We start from the raw sequence: 14,181 nt of genomic DNA on the forward strand, positions 1-14,181 counted from the left end.
TCTCAAAGCAAAGTGATGCATTGGCAATACTGACATTATTATGAAAACATTGCTGCGATCTGGGAAAGGTACTCATATGTGCTGATGTTTCCACAAGAACCAAAACCAGAACCGTTGGGTCTGAGACACCGTAGGCCGCACGGATGTCCAACCTGGGTGCCGAAGAAGCAGGACTGCAAAAACGTGGACTTGTTTATATCTGCTGCTGGAGGAGACTTTGAAGGACACCATGGGCAGGCAGGAAACAAACATGGATGTTGGATCAAATCACACCAGAACTGTGACTGGAAGCACCAGTGGTGAGACCGACGTTTCCATACTTCGGACACATCAAGAGATGGTTGGATTCTCTCCAAAAGATGGAGATGATGGTTGTAAAAGTTCCAGGAAACGGAAGAAGAGGACGAGCGGCAACCAGACGGATCGACTCGGTCACAGCGACGGTGGACACGGCTCTTTAACGCACTGAGGACGCCGGCGGGGCACAGAACTTTCCGGAAGGACTCATGTAGATGTGGTTAGATCATTCTCCATTTTTACTGCTTAACAGTTTGGTCTGTCTCACATCACGCTGAGGTTGTGCTGGGATGTCCGCTTCGTGGCTCTTTCATCCACGCGTCTAAATATGCGAAACCATTGCTCTTTCCACTCATGGCAATCTGTGGCATCACCGGGATAACGGACACACGTGACCCCACAGCACAGCAGCGGTGATGCCACGATGCCTGCGAGCCATCACCTCTCCTCGTGAGCCGACGCGTGCCGCGCCGGACTGCCGTTCCAGCACCTTGTCCTTCGGGCTGGCTTCTGCCCCCTCCAGCCCCAGGCGGCGCACCTCCATCTCCATAACCGTCCCAGCAATCCATCACTGCAACTGTGTGTGATTCCTGCAAAGAAAATAAACTTGTTTCTTGCTCAAATCTGTTTGGGCGTTTCGCACTGGGACAGTAATAAGGTTTGGCTTTTTGACGATTGATCTCGCGGAGTTTTTCTGATAGCCGCCATCATTCCGGCCGAGGCTCGCGCTGCGGAAAGGTTAGCTTTCTAATCTAGGGAGAGCGCGCGCCGAAAGCCCGGACGGCTGACATCCTCACCGCGCCCGGGTCCTTCCCTTTCCGCAGCGGGCAGCGCTGACGGGTGCACCGGGTCGCGATCAAAGCGGGACGCGCGGCGTTCGAATGTCAGGCTGCAGCTCCGCTCATTTCCTCAGCTGAGCGCAATACACACACACGCACACACACACAGAATTTCGTGTAGCGTGCGGATGGTTATGATACACTCGGGAGATGTCAGTGTGCGACACGCACACATGCGCATACGCAGAATGTGACTCATAGCCTTTTGGGCACGGCCCGGAACACTAAGTGACATCCTGACAGCTTAAGTGCAGCTTCCACAGCTGGGAGATAAATATGTCTTCTGCTGGGCCGCTTCTCTCTCCAAGGACCCGAGAGGTGGCCCGGGTGGCCGACCGGGGCCCGGGGCACGCGACGTACGCGGCTCTTCCCGCCTCGCTGAGGATGCGCGCCAGTCTGCTGTTGCCTTGACTCCCAGCGCTACGGACGGCCCTGCGCCTCCGGCCTCCACCCGCCCCAAAGGGGGTTCAGGGTGCGGAACGCGGTAAAGGGAGGTGCGTACGATGGATGGGAGGTGGAGGCGGTGCCGGTGTAGGGAAGGGGGGATTCCCTGGCGCGGCCCTCCACCCGAGCGCACCCGGGCCACAGCCTACGGGCCCTAGCGGAAACCGCGGGGACGGCGGTTTCCAGCACCCGTGTGGGCAGAGCGCGAAATCTCGTTTGCGGCCGCGGGCGGGGAGGCGTTCGGCTCCGGGGGGCCGAGCCACGCAAGCGGCACATATGAACAATATGAACAATTTCGGGTGTTTTATGAGCTCTGGAAAAAGAGCTGGAGTCCTCAGCGCTGCAGTTTGGGTTCCACCGCTGACATTTGAGTAGAAGCAATATGGATGGATCTGACAACAGGATTGCTTTCTCTGTCTGTCTCTATATCTGTCTGCCGTTCTAGCATTTCTTTCCCCTTTGGTACTGATCTCTCCCAACATGGAGAACCGTGTTGTAACTAACAAAGCTCAGCCGCAAATAATTGCCGAAAAAGCAGTCATTGAAACTTTAATGTCATTAATCAATAAAGAATTTGAAACTCAAACACATTGCCTGGGGGTACAGACATTTCGCCCCAAGTTGCAGATTAATTGTAATACTAATTAATACCGTTTAAAAGTGATTAATACTAATTTCCCGTTTGGTGGCCCATCCCGAACACCACCTGGATGTTCTTTACCTGTCCGACAGAGGGTGCAGGCGTCTCTGTCGCGAGCAAAACGTGTTTGACCTCCACCGAAGGGTGTCCGTGTGTTTCGTATACATACGTTTCCCTCCTGGAAAGGTGGTAAAAAGGAGTAGAGGGACACGGCGGTACCTGGATGACAGGCGTTCGCATGGTTACAGGGTGAGAGCCATCTTTAATAGATGAATTTAAACACAGTGACCGGCACACGGCTGTGCGCGCGTGGGGCGCGTGCGGCGATCGTGGGCACCGTCCGTGTGAAAGTCTGCCATCCTCTGCCTTTCCAGTAGGCCATCAAGTGGCCCGCTAAGGAAATGCAGGTACGAGAGCACATCTCCCTCAGCCCGAGGCTCTCGGTCTCTCCCCTCTCTCCTCTTTCTCTCCTCCATTTCTTCCTCCTCTCTCTCCATCCCGACCTCTCTCTCTTCCTTTCTCATCCATCTCCGTCCCTTCGCTCTCTCTCCTTTCGCTCGGTCTCTCCTCACACCCCCCTCCCTCCTTCCCTTCCTCCCTCCCTCCCTCCCTCCCTCTCTTCCTCCCTCTCTCTCTCTCTCTCTCTCTCTCTCTCTCTCCCCCCATCGCCAGCAGCACCGCGCGCTCCTCTTTGACAGCAGCACCGCGTCTCTCTAAAGAAATCTCATCCCTCACTTTTCCGCCGTTCACCTTGCCGCTCTCATTATCCGCACGGGCAGCCGGAGAGAGAGCGCAGGTACCCGCTCTCCAAGCCCACCGCTGTCCACTTGCACTCGTTTTGTGTTTTTGAATTCCTCGTGGGAAGGCGCGCACTTTTGGGGGCTCCCGGGCGCGGTGCCGAGCGGTGAGGAGCAGTGAGGGGCTCATGTGCTCTCTTGTCTCTTGCAGCTGCCTTGGGCCCTGTGTCTGGAATAAGGAAGCTTTGCTGTTTCTGACTGGAGAGAAGAAAGATAAGACTCCTCTGGATTTCCGAGCACATGCGATCCGGACCTCTCGGTGAGTTCTCCTTCGCGGTGTCGTGCTGCACCAGGCATCCGTCTCCCTCCCTCTCTCTCCCTTTCTCTCTCTCTCTCGCTCTCTCTCTCTCACACACACGCACACGTGTGCTACTTTTCCGACTTGGCGCTCATCGTTCCTGCACGCTATGAAACCGAACCCGCTGCGTCGGGGGCACGCTGTCCGGAGGCAGGACTTTGCGGCCTCGGCCGACGCGTCCGCTCCGTCCCGCCGCCGCGTGCGAGGGAGGCTGTCGGGTCCCGGGGAGCCGGAGCTGGGATGGTTTCTCTGCTGGGGAATTCGGTGACCGCAGAACGTGATGAAACTGATCTCAGATGTGCGATGAGGGAACTTGGAATGCGGTCGTGCGAAATGCTGGCCGTCGGTCGGTTTGAGACCCTCCCGCTCTGAGATGAGCTCCCTTATCCTTTCTCTGTCCAGGGTGAGGGGGTGAAACGCGTGAGGCGGTGCACCAGAGTATATGGCCACCGCTGCTTATTGTCTGCTAGGTGGTTGTGTTTGCATGGAATAATCTCGACGTGTTGTTAGCCGAACTGGTGAAATGTGGGCTTTCGCCGTCTCGCTGAGAGTCGCTGCCTTCGTTCGCTGGGCACCACGGTCAGACTCATACGGATGTGCATCCACCCTACCTTTAATGACCCCACACCCACATGGTGCTGGACTGTCTTCGTGGCGTCCGGCTGGGTAAACTTTTGTGGAACTTGTTGGCGTCCCAAGGGTCGAGCTGGAGCGTTTCCAGGTTGCGTGTGTGTGTGTGTGTGTGTGTGTGGGGGTGGGGGGGGGGGGTGTGATGCTGTGGGCTGTTCTCCTTTCGGCGCTGATGTCATATCACACCAATTGGAGTGGCGCTGGCCGGCTGCCCCTCCCCGCCACGTTCCCTCAGCTTCCCACCCCGGCGAGAGATGGTTTAATAGCTCCATTTCATAATTACTATAAACCTTGGATACACTTTCAGTAATAAATTTCCTAAACCTCTCATACCCAATAAAATTAAAGAGCACGTCCATTGCTCACTTCTCCCGCTTGGAAAGGAAATGGGGGAGAGAAGGAAAAAAGGTACTGGTTAGTTTTGTATGATACTCAGTTCTCTTGGGATTTATGTTCCCAAAGAGGCTGGAATTACTAATTACTAATTTCTCATTACTCTTTGGTCCAAGTTGGCTACCGTCCTGAACAAAATCTTGGGTAAAATCATGTATGAGGCAGGAAGATTCTTCGTGTAAAAGTGTAGAATCTAAATCCAGTTGTGTTGGGGACAAACAGTCCAGCCGATGACTGACGAAACATGTAACGTGAAACAAATGCGTTATTGGGCTGAGCTGCTCAACGAAGGTTGCGGGTGAAAAGCATTGTGGGACTTTGTCCGGACGGGGTCTACGTTCCCGTGCCCCCCGGATGCGGGTCCAGCGGCGGCGTGCGGCCGCGGTCCATCTGCAGCCCCTTCTTCGCGTTCCCACCTCCGCACCTGGTGGTTTACCTGCGGCGTGGGGTGTGTGCGGTGGTGTGTGTGGGGACACGGGAGAAGGACAGGGCCGGCTTTGGGGAGGTCAGGGTTTAGTTCCACTCGAGGTCTCACATTCTGTCCCTTTTCAAGTGCGGCAGGGAGGGGGAAAGTCCATGCGAACAGCACACGGCTCCTCACATCTCCTCATTTTTGTCACGCAGCCAGCGCTGTTCACCACGTTGCAGGTCTGATTCACCAGCTTTTAAAATTATATTAACTGGGTTATTTTGGCAGCAATTTTGTGTGTGCGTGTGTGTGTGTGTGTGTGTGTGTGTGTGTGTGTGTGTGTGTGTGTGTGTGTGTGTGTGTTTTCGTGCCTGCGCGTGGTGCATTTTAATAATAATAATAATAATAATCTGAACTTCTGAAGCCCTCTACAAATTATGATGCTGATGTGAAAAAGTGAAATATTTCCAAGCCGCTCTTCGTTAAACGCTGAACTGTTTGCGTCGCCCGATCCGCAGCGCGGCGTTTCGCCGCTTCCTCCGTCGAGGATCTGTGCACATGTGTGGGACCGTCGCGAATTCCCGCCCACGCTGCACTTTGTACTTACTCAGCCATCCACTCTTATATGTGATATCCTTGGCAGTAATTTTTTAATGGAGGTCCAAGGCTGAATGCAAGTTGGCCGAGCGAGTGCACCGGAGATTCCCACGGGGAGCTGCTAATGCGATGCGAAGGGCCGCTCGGTTCGCCCGGGGAAGGAGGGCCGCGTCGCTTTCCGTCGCGAGCCGCATCCTGCCGGGAGGTGGCGCTCTTTCCGATCGCGTTCTGGCGGATGAGCGCAGCCGTTACTTCCTGGCAGCCGAACTGGTTTGTAAATTTATCTCCGAGCGTCCGCGTGAGGGGCCTTTTGGTCTCCTGGCCTCTGTCCTCCTCTGTGTTTGAGGGGTTCGATTTTTGCGGAAACGCACCGGCTGCGAGGAACGTCGGGTCGACCCGAGCCCCCGGCGGGAACATCTCGCACGCCTTTCGGGGAAGCGTTTCCCCGGATTGCGCTTCCCGTCTGAGGCTGCTTTCGGCCGAGCGTGCGACCGCAAAGCGGTTTCATTGCTGCGTACCTGTTTATTCTCCCCAGGGCCCGCTCTATAATTATAGTTTATGAAATGCAGTCCTATGACATAATCAGGCCACTGCTAAGTGATGGTGCAGGTTTGTCACAACAAAGGCAGAAGCAAGAGCCACATCACTTATTTATTTATATCCCTTCCATAAATTTGCTGAAACATCAGAGCTGAGCGTTTGGAGGGAGGAAGGGAGGAAGGGAGGGAGGGAGAGAGGCGGCGCCCTCCTGCACAAGTGGGTTGCCGCTGCTGTTTTTAAAGCTGTAGCCCTGCTGGAAGGCGGAAGGGCAGAGGCACACCGTGATGGCGTTCCAGGTGCAAACCCCCACCGGGGAGCGGTCGACATTTCGCTCCACCGTGTTGTCAGGGGCAGGACCGAGACCCCGAAGGACCTCCTCTCTAGACTGTTCTCTCGACGTAAAAGGGACACTTGGATGGGGCTCCCGAGAGCCGCTACCCGGTAAAAAGCGGGTCCGCCGGGGCAAGCGGAGAGAGGCGTGAAACCAGAGCGACCCACACGTCCTAGATCTGCGGGAGGACACGGCTCCTCGCTCCCTCGTCGCACTTGGATGCCTCTGGTGCCATCGGTGGTGCACAGGTGAACCCCAGCAAACACACAGCTGTCAGGTGTTCTGGGTCACCTGGCACCACCTGTACTCCAGTGAACCGTTCAGGAAGGAGAGCCGGTGTACAGTTTAGCTGTTGCCATTGTTAGAGCTGCTGCCTGCGGACCCCAAGGTCGCAGGTTCAAATCCCACCTCTGACTGTGAAACCCTTGAACAACGTACTTACCTTAAATTGCTGTATAAATGATTTCAATAACTGTAAGTAGCTTAACCTTGTAAGTAATTTTGGAGAAACACGTCAGATAAGTGAATGTGCAAACCAAAGACTGCGCCCATAGCCATGGGTTCGAAATCTTGCGTCCTCGACAGGCACAGATAGATATGTGGGATTGCTGACCGTTTCCGTAAAATGACAGGAATCACTTTTTTTGCGACGCTCACCTTGATTGCTGCACATTCCCATTAAAACACACAGAACGCACCTCTCCCAAAGGCACTTCGGTAATGAGGATGAAGTGAGCGATAATGAGACACACCTGCCTCATAAGACTTTCTCAAACTTCGATTCATCCCTAAATGAAATGTTTCTCCTTGACGACATAAAATTGAAATCCCCTTCTCTCTCCATCTCTCTATTGCTGCTTTATAGCGGAAATGTTTTATTTATTTGCGTGTGGCTCCTGTCTGGCCGATGGGTTTAATTTCGCGCCTGCGATCCCCTCACCTGGAGACCCTTCTGCCGTGCACGGAGAACACACACACTGTGCGTCATGCGCCTGCAAAGGTGTCTCGGTCTTGAGAAGTCATCCTAATGTCTCGCCGGACAGGAAAACCACAGTGTGTGTGTGTGTGTGTGTAGGGTGCAGGGGGGTCTGACCTTGATCCGCCAAGTCGCCCCCTGGTCGGTTGTGGGAATGAGTAAGTGGTTCACGCCCGGAGGACTGTATCCCATCTGTCCTCATTAGAGCTGCAGTCCCACAACTTTATCAAGACCTCAAGACCAGACACCTGAGAAAAAATAGGGAGGAGGACCCCCTGCGAACCGTCTCTGCGGTACCTCAATAATCCAGTTGTCAGTGTGACGCATATATTTTCACAAAGCTAAATGGAGAAGAGCTTTTACACGTTTGTTTGTCAGCATAGGAATAATAATTAGGGACTTTATTATATGTCTGGACACCATCCTCTCCGTGAACGTGCCGTTTTGCACATTATGAGCGTTATTATGTTATATTTCATTATTGCGCTTTAGTGCTCCCTTTTTGGGTAGCATGGTTTTAATTGTGGGCAACTTGATGGCACAGCGGGTAGCACTAGTGTCTCAGAGTTCCTGGGCTCTGTGTTAGAATGCGCCTCAGTCTTTGTGGAGTTTGAATGTTTTCCCCGTGTTTGTGTGGGTTTTGTCCAAGTGCTCTGTTTTCCTCCCACAATCCAAAGACGTGCTTCAGGTGAATTGGTGACCTGGCGTGGGTGTGTGCCTGGTTGCCCTGTGATGCCCTGGTGTTCCATCCCTGGAGTACCCCACACATCCTGTGCTTTTCAGGATAGCCTCTGGACCACCGTTACCCTGTTACCGATGACGATGGTGGTGGACGTATGAAATAAAGGCTTTAATGGCTGGAATGTGGAGTCCTGGCCCTCAGCAAAGCACCTGAAAGTGGAACAGGGAGCCGTCCACCTACGTAGGGCTATGAGAGCATTTCGGCATGTTTTATTTGAGAAACCCAATCATTTTATGGAATGAGATTTATTCATTGTGAAATGAGGTCCTGCTGTGGTTCCCATAGACCAGAGGTCCCTGTCAGCTTCTACTTTCAAACTTTAAATGAAATCATGTCTGTTCAGCTAATCTTGAGAGTTTCCGACTGCTGTGTTTCAGCTTTATGCATCAGTGGAGTTACAGTGGGAATTGGGTTCCATTTCCATCCACAGGGCAGCGGTGCCAAGGGGCCCGATTTGCATCCGCTGAGCTCTGGACACTAAGACCAGACTATTGAAAGTGCTCTCTGCTCCATCTCTCACACTGGGACAAGGTGTCTGAATTTCCCTTCTGTTCCACGCTTGCTCTGCTGCCTTTTGTCCCCTTGAATTAAAACTGACTCCAGGCAGAAGTGGCTAAGACTCCTGGTGAGATCAGCTCAAAGTGAGCAGCTAAGTTTGCCTTAACTTGTGTTAGTAGGGGCAGCATGAACAGTTGAGGCTAGGGATCGCTTTGCGGTTGGAAAGACCTGAGTTCCAATCCCACCTCCTGCAGTAGTACATTTGATCAAGGTACTTACAGTAAAAAGAATGAGATACATTTATTCCTTTTAACTGACACTTGATACACTAAAAAATGTGCTGCCGTATAACTGGGTAAATCAGTGTAAGTAGCTCAGTGTGCAGACCTCATACTCCAAGTTGCTCTGGAGTATGGTGAAAACTGTAAAATCATAATTACAGATACCTGACTGACATGGTCATGATGGGTTTTTTTCTTGAACAATCGTACACAGAGGCCGCCGTGGTCGGGTCAGCTGCGATTTTCTAATCTATTTGGCTTTTTTATTTATGTTCTGCTACGGGTTTGGTGGGTCCTTCATAACATGGGAAATCGATCAAATAACTCAGATGTTACTAACGTGACTCTCGGCGGGATCGTCTAGGCCTCGACTGAAAATGGCCATTCTTGTCCTCAGCTTCCCTTGTCCTCCCTGTGCTAAGCAAATACGAAACCCTAATTAAACATTAAGGCAGCTTTTACTTCATGCCATCCTGCTGATGTTGTATGCAAATGGGCCGGATGCACATTTGTGATTTCCCTCCCCAGCAGGCAAATTATCAGCTGAACCTCCACCCAAGGTTTATTATGTTGAGTATGGCCAACATTGCCTTTGCTATAGATTCTGTAAATATGAGCAACGGAATGATGGTGACATCTCTAACTCAAAATGCAGTAAATGTAAGTAAAAATGCTTGTATGATGAAGACTCAGCTCCCCCCCCCCCCCCCTCCAGCTTATGGACCAAAGTGGGGCTGAAAGTCTACTCATAATCCCCCCACGCTGACTAATATTATAATGAATACCGGTTTTAAAAATGACGGATGAGAATACCTTCTGTCCACAAACTCCTATTCAGTGCTGACTGTTCACTGATTCATCCAGTAAACATGTGCAGTTTTCCTCATCTTTATTGATCGCTGACTCTCAGGAGCACCAGACACTGTGGAATTGAGTTGAATAAAGATGGTCACAAAACAGGGGGGGTATGATGGGGCAGCGGGTTTGACCAGCTCCTGCTCTCCGCTGGGTCTGGGGTTCAAGTCTCGCTTGGGGTGCCTTGTGATGGGCTGGCGTCCTGTCCTGGTGTGTCCTCTAGCCCTGCGCCCTGTGTGCTGCCGGGTTAGGCTCCGGCACACCGTGACCCCTGCTTGGGACAAGCATTTTCAGGCAGTGTGTGTGTGGGATCATAGAATTCTCTTAGGGTACCCTTTACCCCCACCTGTTGTCTTCGCAGGTTTGCTTAAGTCATTTATTCCATGAGTGCAACTCAGTGCAATTATAAAAAACCTTCAATATTTCTATATTTGAAAATTTGGCTGGCTGTAGGACTAGGAGTCAGTGCGCAAGGTTTTAAGGTGATTTTCGCACAGCAATAGCAGTATTTGATTAATTACTCTTTCGGCAAATTTTCATCATTACGTTGTGTACAAGTGGGGTAATGGGGTTTTGTGAAATTAGACACGAACCATAGAAAATAGATTACGGAGTACAGGTGTAAAAATAAACGAGAGCTCATGGCGCTCGGTGGTGTGTGGAGACGGGGAAGAGAACCTGTGCATAACTAATAGGGATCCGAGAGAGGAAGCGCTTAACAATTCGTTGCGTTCCTCCTTCCGCGAGACCCTGACGCTCGCGTGCGGTCGCCTGAAACCCCCTGCAGCGAGCGGTCGGCTAAATGGGTTAACCCAGCAGGTTTCGTAGTGTTTAGTGTCGCGTCCTTGCAGTGGAAGGACCTGGGTTTGAATCCCACTTCCTGCTCCGGTGCCCTCGATCAAGGTACTTACCTTGAAATTATACAGTAAAAATTGCCCTGTTTCAGTGGGTAAATTGGTGTAAGTAGCTCGGCGTACAAACCGCTCGCCGAAACTAACGCCGAATAAACTGTGGTTAATTACGAAACGCTCGGAGCTCAGAGTGTTTTCAGCGCCGCTCTAATCAATAACATAAACGCACGTTCAGGAACTGAAGAGCCGAGGGTCCGAGCGGCAGTTCGCAGCTCCAGTCTGCCAGCAGGAAAGACAAACGGGCTGGAAGCGCTGAGCGTTGGGCGCGTGGGTTGAGGAGGGCCGCTCGCGAAGAGGGGAACATGAATACATGATGAGCGTGACGTAACGCGCAGAGACAAAAGAGCTGCGGGAGGAAAGGCTCCCTTCCTTCAAGCCCGTAAATCCAAAAATCGGCTCCTTAACTGACTCGTAAACGGGCCAATTAATTAATCGCCCGCTTTCCCGTGCTGTTGGAAACTCTCGCACGATCTCCCCAACCCCCTGCCCCCGCGGGCAGCCGGGGACCCCGGGGCCGAGCGCCCGGCAGACCCGGGAGCGATGCGGCCGAATAGCAATGAGGGTGCTGAGAAGCGCTCCAGTAAGGCGCCCCGGTCTCCTCGAGGTGCAGTACCCAGCGTGCCCGGCGCGCCGCGGGCTGCCGATGGCAAACGAGAGCGATCCGTGGGTTCGGAGCCGAGGGCGAGTGCGCGCGCACGGTCTAGCCGCCATATCTGTCTTCTCTCAAGTGTGTGTGTTTGCGTGTTGGTGGGAACGGTTACTGCATCACAGCCCTCACACCCCCACCACACACACACACACACACCAAAAAGCTTTCTTCATTCTGAGGATAAAAGCAGAGATGTGTCAAAACCCATCTTGCTCTGTCCGCTTCGTCGACCCTGTAGGTGCTGCTACAGCGCAGGAGACATGAGGAGTCGTTCGGCCGGGATGCGCGGCGCTGCCGCACGTCCACACGCTGTATCCGGGCTCCACTTCTTCCCCATCATGCTTCTAGGCAGCAATTGTATTAACTGATTTATTTAATAGGCCAGGCTGTAAATGAATGATTGGACGTGTGGGGGTGGGGGGGGATATGAGGGGGAGCAGGGGACGCACAACGGTCCTCCTGGAGGACCATGTCCCGGCCTTGTGGCTTGCTGGGGCTCGTTAGCAGGGTGCCTCGATAAATAATTATCATACATTCTGGATCTGCTCTGGCTCACGGTCCCCTGGATGGCCGATGTATTTTTAGAACAAAAAATGGAAAGAGAAAATAATAAACAGGAAGCAGGCGAGGTGCTCGGCGTGTGCGCAGATTGAATCCGGAACAGCGCGCGCTTCCCAGGCTCTCGTCTTAATCAGCGGCATCTGGACTCGGCGTTGGCCGGGAAAAGCAATCCGCGTTAACACACACACACACACATTTTCAGAACCGCTTGTCCCATACGGGGTCACGGGGAACCGGAGCCTACCCAGTAACACAGGGCGTAAGGCCGGAGGGGGAGGGGACACACCCAGGACGGGACGCCAGTCCGTCGCAAGGCACCCCAAGCGGGACTCGAACCCCAGACCTACCGGAGAGCAGGACTGTGGTTCAACCCACTGCGCCACCGCACCCCCCAATCCGCGTTAAGGTCACGGTTTATTTATTTATTTGACAGTTTGTAGGGAGACCGATTCAAAGTGATGGTGTGTCAACCGTGTTGGCAGAACAAAACAGGGGAAAAATGAAAGGATTCCAGCGGTTTTATCCTCCTCCAGCCGTCATACAGCGTCGCCCCCCCCCGGAAACCCTTGTTTTTCAGCCTCATACTGGTGGTAACATCAGGCGCTCGCTATTTAGAATAGGAAAATCGATGTGCAGGGGGAGAGAAGGGGGGGATAATATTCCCAAACGCCTTTAAGCAAAGTGCAGTTAGAAAACGCCTCTTTTATTTTCCACTGTGTCTCTGCTGAGAACCACAAATGGAATCTAGGGTTGCAGTCCAGGAAAGCAGCGTTTGCACCCCCCCCCGATGTCTACTGCTGGGCTCGCTTAGCTCTGTTATGCTGGACATCTGTACGTTCGCCTGCATCGTCCCACCGCTGTGCTGTTTTACTGTACTCTCGTTGCGGTTCAGTACCGGTGTATTTCTTTTACCTTCTTGGACGACGTTGCCTTAAGCGACTCGGATAACGACCGAATCTTCCAGAGACGTTGAGTTCCTCGTAGAGTCTGTCCAGGGTGCCCAACACGACGGCACCTGCTTTCACACATCTTGACGAGACCTGACAAATTATATATATATATCTATAAATTAAAAATTTCTTTCCATATGCTGTTGGATCCCTTTTATTTTTACACGCGTGAAGACCTGGTGTATCGGAGCTCATCTCGTAGAGCTCTTGGCTGCAGTGTCCGTCTACACCTTAACACGGTGGCATCGTTGAACCCGCGGTGCCCCGAGCGGGCCGAGGTAAACGGACTCGTTTGGTTTTATCGTGGCCCATAAATTGGCATCGAGTTTAAAGCCGGGAAAGTTGAATTTGGCCTCCTAGTGGTTACTACTACAGCGCGGGACGTGCGGCTCTCCGTATGGCGATCGCGCGCTCGCCTTGCACATCAGGCCGACGATCGACGCTTTTATTCCCGTAACGGATAACCCCGCGAAGACGACGGCGATTTACTCAAAGAAAAGCCGTGTTTGTGTCCACGGCGGCGGCGGCGAGCGCCTGCGCCAGCATCGCCGTGATCCCTCTTAAGGGCTGGAACGGGGAGGCCGGGCGAGTCGGCATGCGGCGCAAGCACAGATTGCCTATGCAAATTGTAAATTGTTTAGGCCAATTTTCTTACATTATTCCCTGCAATTTCCTTGCAAACACAGCCCTATTTCTGACTCGTGCGCGGTGCACAGGGGCGAGGTGCTCCAAACTTTCATTTTGATGTACGAGCAGGTGGAAAAACGCGGTGGCTTACAGATGTAAATTGCAGTCGATGAAATGTGTTTTCTTCCGCTGCATTAAATTACCACGAAATGAGGAATGACGTACAATTCCGTCGGAGGCGCACGCCACTGGATCCCAGGGCGAAGCCTAAAGGACGACGCCGCGGTGCGATTGCCGTTATGCCCTGCTTACGCGTTCTAAACACTAGAACGACGGTGTATTTGAGCGAAGGCTGCGGCTGGGAGAGCTCTAACACGGCAGCGTCTCCAAATGTACGTTTTATCTCCTCCTTTTGCCTTCGGACTTCTTCAACTGTTTACGCATTTCTCACACGTTTTCCTCCAGACTGATGCCCTGCTCAGAGTAAACAGACGTGCATCTGCAGCGAAGAGCTTTAGACTCAGGACAGTTTGTGAGTCTGATACCACCATGTTGCTGGTTCACATCCCTCGAGTAGCTCCTGCGGAAGTGACATTCAAATATCAGATATATAGGTAACACGATAACTTTCTTCCCCCCCCCCCCAGTTTCTATTCCGTTTCGTTGATTAAGCAAACTTTTGTTTGTACTATATGTCAGGTTTTAGGAAACTATTCAACACTGTTGAAATCAGCAAATTTTTTCACCGGATCCAAGCACCAAATATTCCGGCACCTTTTTGGAACTGATGGTTTTTAGAATATTCTGATGCCTTCTAGAGTCTTCCAATGGCTGTAAAGTACCAAAACTGATACAGTAGAGGAACTAGTGGTACTTCTGTAATTAGTAAACTTTAATCATAATCAACTCTAAAACT

General features: G+C 52.4%; 1 protein-coding gene across 25 annotated transcripts in view; it reads left to right on the top strand.

Moving 5' to 3' along the window:
- Window positions 1-2,900: 2,900 nt before the first annotated feature.
- The window catches only part of LOC108938752 (receptor-type tyrosine-protein phosphatase delta), a 325,780-nt gene continuing 314,499 nt past the window's right edge, over window positions 2,901-14,181 (top strand). For all 25 annotated transcript variants that reach the window (XM_029251986.1, XM_029251996.1, XM_029251991.1 and 22 more), the window contains exons 1-2: window positions 2,901-3,016; window positions 3,169-3,276. The gene's annotated coding sequence lies outside the window, so the exon portion shown is untranslated. The remainder of the gene's footprint in view (window positions 3,017-3,168; window positions 3,277-14,181) is intronic.

The sequence above is a fragment of the Scleropages formosus genome, chromosome 5 (assembly GCF_900964775.1).
Source record: "Scleropages formosus chromosome 5, fSclFor1.1, whole genome shotgun sequence".
Lineage (NCBI taxonomy): Eukaryota > Metazoa > Chordata > Actinopteri > Osteoglossiformes > Osteoglossidae > Scleropages > Scleropages formosus.